The sequence below is a fragment of the Mangifera indica genome, chromosome 9, assembly GCF_011075055.1.
Source record: "Mangifera indica cultivar Alphonso chromosome 9, CATAS_Mindica_2.1, whole genome shotgun sequence".
Lineage (NCBI taxonomy): Eukaryota > Viridiplantae > Streptophyta > Magnoliopsida > Sapindales > Anacardiaceae > Mangifera > Mangifera indica.
Genome location: NC_058145.1, coordinates 2,972,624 through 2,980,667, shown reverse-complemented (window position 1 = coordinate 2,980,667; position 8,044 = coordinate 2,972,624).

The following is an 8,044-nucleotide window of genomic DNA, read 5'->3' as shown; positions in this document are numbered from 1 at the left end:
CACCTTCCGATTTTACATCAGCCTACGCTTGAATTTAAGTGCACGTGAGTAAAATCCATAGCACCGATACAGCCGCGAAACATGAAATCATCTGGTCCTTGTGCAACTCAATTCGTTAAACATGTTAATTACAAAAGTGCACTTTATGATGTGGGGGTGAAGATCAATCATGACGGCTCGCTCCAAGCCATCAAGTGTTTCCGGCCAAAACGTAACTCTGTTACGATCTGACGTGGCACCGTTTAGATGCCTGAACTTGACCGCAACCAATAGGAATGCGGCTTCTCCAAAACTCCTCGGGCCCCACTTTAGATGTCGATTTTAATCACGGTGATCCACGTGGACGGAAATGCCCTTCTTCGCGGTTGAAATGTTTGCAGCCAGTCACCTCTTGTCTACATAATTTTTTTTTACACAAGTAAATGTTCCGATAATATATGTTATATAATTATATATTATTTTAATACTAATTTAAAATAATTTAATTAAAAAATAATATATTATTTATATATTTAAAAGTATATATACAAAATTTTATTAAAAAATTATATGTTTATACAATTTTGTGTATATAATTAGATTTTTAGATTATATATCATTATAAGATTAGATTTATTTAATTATTAATTTAAAATCACATAATCATATAATAATAAATTATTTAATTACTGTAATAGGTTTTCAAAATTGTACGCATATAATTTTATTATAATTGATATTTTCAATTTATTATTAATCTAAAATTTGAGCAACCTCTGATATCGTCGTTGTTTATGAAATTATGTGTTGTATAATCTCTCTTCAACCCAGTTGGATACTTAGATAATATGTTATTATATGATTAAAAATTATTTTATTCTTAATTTAAAATCACTCAATCACAATACATTATCTAAATACCTAATTAGTTGCGTAAAATTGGGTGCACATTCTTTTATTAATTTTTTAGCAATACTATATACACATAATTTTGAGTACATATTTGGATATATATATATATATATATATGATGTGTTATTATATAATATCTTTTTAACCTAATTGAATACTCAGATGATATGTTATCATATAAGTAAGTGTCTTTTATCTTTAATTCAAAATCACTCAATCACATAATAATACATTATTTAAATACCTAATTAGTTACTTAAAAGTATGTGTACATTGTTTTATTGATTTTTGAACAATACTATGTATACATAATTTTGAGTATATATTTGGATTTACAGATAATATGTTATCATACAATTAAGTGTTAGTTTATCCGTAATTTACTTAATCATATAATGATATATTATCTATATACTTAATTATATATTCAAAACTATATACATATAATTTAATTATTGATTTTTTTAATGGCATATGGAATTGACCATATGGCATTATAAAAATGACTGATTTTGGTATCAATCTAAGTTGAATCAATGACTTGTGGGAGGATTACTCCTAAAGAAATTAACTATATATAGGGGGTAATAAAGGAATTCAAAAACATAGATATATCTAAAAGGTATAATGTACCACCTGCCAGAAGTATAAAATACTCAAGCAGGGTATGAATACGGGAAGACCACATGTGATGGAGATATTACACATAATCATTTTGTGTACAGGATTGACGGAGAGAGGCTACCAGCATTGATCAATGCCTAAGATTTTATTAGAAAAAAATGTATGATAATCGAATTGTATATCATATTATATATTAAAATTTGAATTTTTTATATCATTTATATATATTATATTATATCATATGATATAATTTTTAATAAAATAATAAATTATAATTGACACAATTTGTTGAAAGATATTACAAACCATTTTAAAAATTTAAAATTTTTTATATACATTTATATTATATCATAATTTTCTCTAAAAAAATATATCAGTCCGTATCAATAAAATATGTCATATCATATGATGTATCTAGGGTTGGATTCGAACCGAACTGAACTTGAGCTTGACTCATTTTTCGTTATTAAAACGATATCATTTTAATACATATTGATCAAAACAACGTCGTTTTAATACATATTAGTCAAAATGACGTCGTTTTGTATCAAAATTTTTAATTAAAAAATTTGACGAGTAGCTCGAGCTCGGCTAGGGCTGGCTCATTTTCGGCTCGTTCGAGCCGAGCTCGAGCTTGAACGGGCTCGATTCAAGTCCAACCTTGGATATATCCACTATATCGTATTAATTTGATAAACCATATAATACGTATCATTTTTCTCATATATCGTATCGTATTATGAGAAATATATTATATAATATAAGATACTAACACCTGTAATATCATGTAGTATTTTTAAACAATAAAATTATGTATATTTAATTTTGAATATTCAATTAAATACTTAGATAATGTATTATATGTAATTAAGTGATTTGAAAATAAAATAAAATAATATCAAATTACAAAATAATAAATTATTTAATTACTTAATTAAATACTTAAAATTATATATATATATATATATATATATATATATATATATATATATATATATATATATATATATATATATATATATATATAATATTACTTATTTTTAAATTTGATCAATCCAATTGAACGACATGATTGTGTTATTGGTCCCCGACTCCACACCATTCCTTTATAGTAGATATTTCTTCCACGTGATAAATAGTTTTAAATTCATATTCTTTTTTTCATATTATGTAAACCGATTGAATCCTTTTCCTTTTGATCCACCGGCAAAATTTTACACATGCCTTTTCTTTTTCACTAACTAAATGGGAAGTTTCGGTCGTTGCTCTATAAATTGTGCTTAATTAAGGTCGTCTATGTATTAAAGCTTTGTGCTTTAAGCCTTTTAAGGACTTGACATAAACTTTATAAATAAAATTATACGTATAATTTATAAGTAAAATTATATATATAATTAAATAATACAATCATTTTTGTATAAATTGAGATGATAATGTATAAATTTATAAGTAAAATTCTTTAAACTCCATTTTCAGCGCTTTCTCATTCTTTAAACTTCCCCTAGAAATTCTGTTTTGTTTCCTCTCATTAGGTAGCTTTCTTCTCACATTTCCCCATTTCTAGCCACCACAAGCAATTATAGTCTCCAACAGAAGCACATTTTTGCCACCATAGATGAAATTGAAAACCCTAAAAAGAGGATTGAGCTTTTCTTCTTTTAGAATACTTGCAGATAAGAAAAGCAAATTAATTATAGAAATAAAAGTAAGTGCACAAAAAAAAAATTGTATAAATTTATCTGTATAAACTGAGATAATAATTTGTGATTAAGTGGTGTAATTATTTACTTTTTCTTTCACTTCACAATCACCAAATTAAATACTATCACATAAGTTTGTACAACTTATTTATACATGTAGTATTATATTAAGAACAATACTATATATACGTACGTTTAGTATATAATTTGAGTACACAAATGATGTATCATTATGTGATTAAATATTACTTTATCTTTAATTTAAAATCTTTCAATCGTATGATGACACATCATCTATATACACAAATTGTATATCAAAAATATAAACGTATAGTTTTATTATTATACTAACTACAAATTGGTTAGGATTGTCAATAAAACTATATATACCCAATTTTTAATATCAATTGAGTATCTAAATGATACGTCATCATGTAATTGAATGATTTTGAATTAAAAATAAAATAATATCAATAAAACTATGTGTATCTATTTTTGGTACAAAATTTATATACACAGATGAGGTGTTATCATATGATTTGATGTTTCTTTATTATATGATAACACATGTTTTAAAATCACCTAATTACATTATGACACATCACTGTATATATGATTATGTACAAAACAAGGGTACACATAACATTGCTAAAACAATATATAATCACATACCCAATTGAATACTTAAAGCTGACAATAAAACTATATATACATATTTTTAGTATACAATTTACTTACATAAATGATGTATCATTATATGAGTTTATGATTTTAAATTAATAGTAAAGTAACACTAATTCACATGATAACATATTATTTGTATATTTGAAATTTAAATAAAAAAAACATATAATATTGTTATAGTATTATAGATGTAAAAGATGGATGGAATGGAATGGAAGGCCATGAATCATTTTCCCTTTCCAAGTGCACACGGTCACACACATATTGATTATAATAATAAAATAATAATAATGGCGTTTTTAGTGGTTAATAGATAGTGTTGTTGTCACTTTGTTTAGAGTAATGACAAATATTCTCATCACCTAAAGGTAAATAATAACATAAACAGGAGAATTTATGATTGCATCTTGCGGTTAATATGTCACATTCCAGATTATCATGTCAATTATAACTGTAATTATATGAATAAGAAGTGTCAACTAGTGAAAGATAATATTGTGGAAATAGGAATGGTTAAGATATGTTAATTCTGGGTTTCTCTTTCGATAGGTTCTCACAAAATTTAATTAGCCGCTAATTAGTGATATCAAAGTAGTGTTATATATATACTTTTATGTATAAATAACGATGTGTTATTATATAATTAGATAATTAAAAATTGAAGATAAAATAATACCCATCATATAATAATAGATGGTTGTTTATATACAAAATTATACATATAATTTTATCGGTAATATATATGTGTTGTTGGTACTTCAATTTTGATTTTGTGAATGTTCTACGGTCAAGTTATTTCTCTACCAAATTTATGGAACGACATCCTAAGAAGTAATATTAATTATAGAAATAAGACCAAATGACTTATTTTTATCTAAAGTTTAGTGTATTTTTAAATTTTTATTTATGAAATTTTAAAAATTAAAATAAAATTCTCTACTAATTTTTAAGATAAAATCGTTATTTATAAAAAATATTAAAATTTTATCTTATTTTCTCCCCTTAGTTTTAAAATTAAAGTTTTAAAAATATTGTTGATGAAGACGTTATCATGGGTGGAAAAAAAAGAAAAAATTTTAGTATTTTTAATATTTTTATAAATAACGACTTTACCCTTAACCGTAATATAAAATTTTAATAGAAGAGTGAATATTTAGGTTTTTAAAATTTCGTGAGTAAGAGTTTTGGAATGCATCAAACCTTGGGTGGAAATAAGTCTTTTGGCCTAGGAATAATGACTAATGGATTGATATACGGGTAGACATTCTTAGATTGTTCAGAGAAAGTGACATGTCAGTGTGTATTTTTTCTTTATCTTGTATCAACATGGGAAAAACATTAACTTTCTATCATATTGAGTGGGGATTGTCATTCTATCTTCACATAACATAATACGAAGTTAATAATATTTGAATTTAAATTTTAAATTGCAACATATAATACTATAACTCTTCCTCTTATCTTATAAATATAAATGATCATTCAAAAGAAATAAGGGAGAAGGAAATGAGTTGATAGCATCATCAGGGATATTAGATCACATAAGATAAGTCATGAGACTCTCAAAAAATCCAAATTGTGTCATTCTTAGGGTAATCTCTATCATTCATGCTCTGTTTAGAACACTTTTTCAAAGTCATCAATAACACAAGCAATGAATCAAACTATATTAAAATTTTTATTTATGTTCAATCTAACATACAACCTATCTTGTCTAAGACTCATAATTATATACATAAATTGATGACAAGAAATCGCAACAACAATCAATGAGACTATATTTTTCACTTTGGAGAAAATTAATTATAGACCTTACTAAAAAAGATAAAGTTCTATAAATCATATTTAAAAATCTTTTATAATTTTTTATTTTTATATAATGGCATCACTATGTCTTCGTAAGTTATAGATCTTGTAGTTGTGACTTGGGAAGCTTAATTGTTGTTTGTTTGTATTTTGTCTATGCAAATATAATTATTAGTATCTTATGATATATAATATATATTATATAATACGATATGATACAAATGATACATATTATCGATACTAATTGATATATTTTTTTTGAAGAAATCATGAAATGATAAAGGCATATCTGAGAAATTTTAGAATTTTAAGTGGTTTTTATGATATATTCCAAGACGAGGACGTGACAATTTGAAATTTTTATTATTGTATTATTATTATTTTTAAAAAAGATATATTATATAATATGATATGATATATGATATATAACATTGGATTTTCAATATACGATATAACATATTATTCCACTCTGATAAATACAAAAACATTAAAATTATTTTCGGGCTAAGTAGCCCACTACTTCAACATTAGGCCTCTTTTCTTTTTTTTTTTGGTGGGTCAAAAAGGGCCTCTTTTGAAGAAGTGAACTGACGAAGAAAGTGCTTTCGGGCTGACAGTAGCCCATTTTTTTTCTTTGGCCCTGGTCTCCTTGCTTAGATAGGGGTATAATAGTATTTTTAAAATTAAATACTAAATATCATTTACCTTTGCTTGAAATTTGGTTTTGGAGTTGGACATTATCAAGTAAAGTCATTCACCCAGAGACGGTTTATAAATTTATTTTTAAAATCCGGAATTTTAAATACTAATAAATAATTTGATTTTCGGGAAAATTAAATTGAAATTCTGTATTTAAATTTATTTTTATGTTTGTATTTCATATTTTAAAGATAACAAATTATATTCATGCTCAATTCTAAATAATTAAATTATTTATTTACGGGATTTTCACAAAAATATTCATAAATTGCCTAAAATTACAAAACTAAACAAGTGCTATAGATGACTTTTGGCTTTTTTAATTTCACATTCTTTGATCTTTTATACCAATTTTGGACAGAGATAATAAAAGGTGTATTCAAATTGAGTTTATTCGAACCCGATTATTAGTTTGATTTGATTAAACTTTAAACTAATGGTTTTGAATTGAGTTTGAACCATAGATACATGACATTATCGAGTTCAACTCATAGGGATATTTGGCTTGAGAGACTTGCTATCAACTAGGGGTGGATAAGAATTGGACCAAACTTAAATACCTATTGACTCAAGTTTGGTTTGAATAGAAAATTAAGTCCAGCTTGAATGAAAAATTGTTTAACTCCGGTTAGTTCAAGTTTGACTTGATTTCATAGGTTAGATTAATGGTTTAACTTCGTAGCTCAGTTTGATTTAAATTTATGGTTTAAAATGATAATTTAAATTTACGATTTGGATCAAACTACGAATTTGGATCAATGGTTTCAAACTTGACTATTATTAATAAAACGATGTCGTTATACTAAAATAATATTCAAAATTGCTAATCTGAGTTACAAATTCAAACTATCAATTTGAATTATGAAGTTGAGCTTATTTGAATCAAATCAAACTACGAATTCGAATTTCTAATTTGAGCTATGAATTCGAGTCAAACTAAGCTAAACACCTTCTAATTTGAGTTTGATTCGATTTAAAAAATGAGTCAAATCTTTCGATTCGAATTCAAATCAAATAAATTCAAACCGAACTAAATTGAGTCAAGCTGGCTTTAATCATATCTAGACCTACTAACAACTTGCATATGTAAATAAAACGATATCATTTTGTTAATTTAAAATGACGACATTTTACACTAAGTTTTATATTATGTAAGTAACATGAAACCATAAACAACATTATTTTTTATCTAAGTTTATCAAATTGGAGTTTGGTTCATACGGGCTTGAACTTATATTTACAATATTGAGTCCACGTGAGCCAAGCTTGTACAAACTCAAGCTCATATTTACAATATTAAACCCATGTATATTTACGAACATCACCCATTATATCAAATCAGAACTTAAATTCAAAATTTTCAAAGCTCGTCAAGCTTGAGTTTAAACTTAAGGTTGAATCTCTTTAATAATAAAATTGAATTTGATCAAGCTTAAATTCTAGTTTAACTTGCCTCGACTTCACTTAGAGAGAGAACGAAGAAAATTATGGTAAAATGAAAGAAAAAAAAAGAAATAACTCTATATTTTATATAAAAAAATTATTTACTCTTTTATATATTTTCTACACTCTTATCATACAAAAAATTTTTAGTCTAAATTAAAATTTTTAATACAAAATTAAAAACAAATATATATATA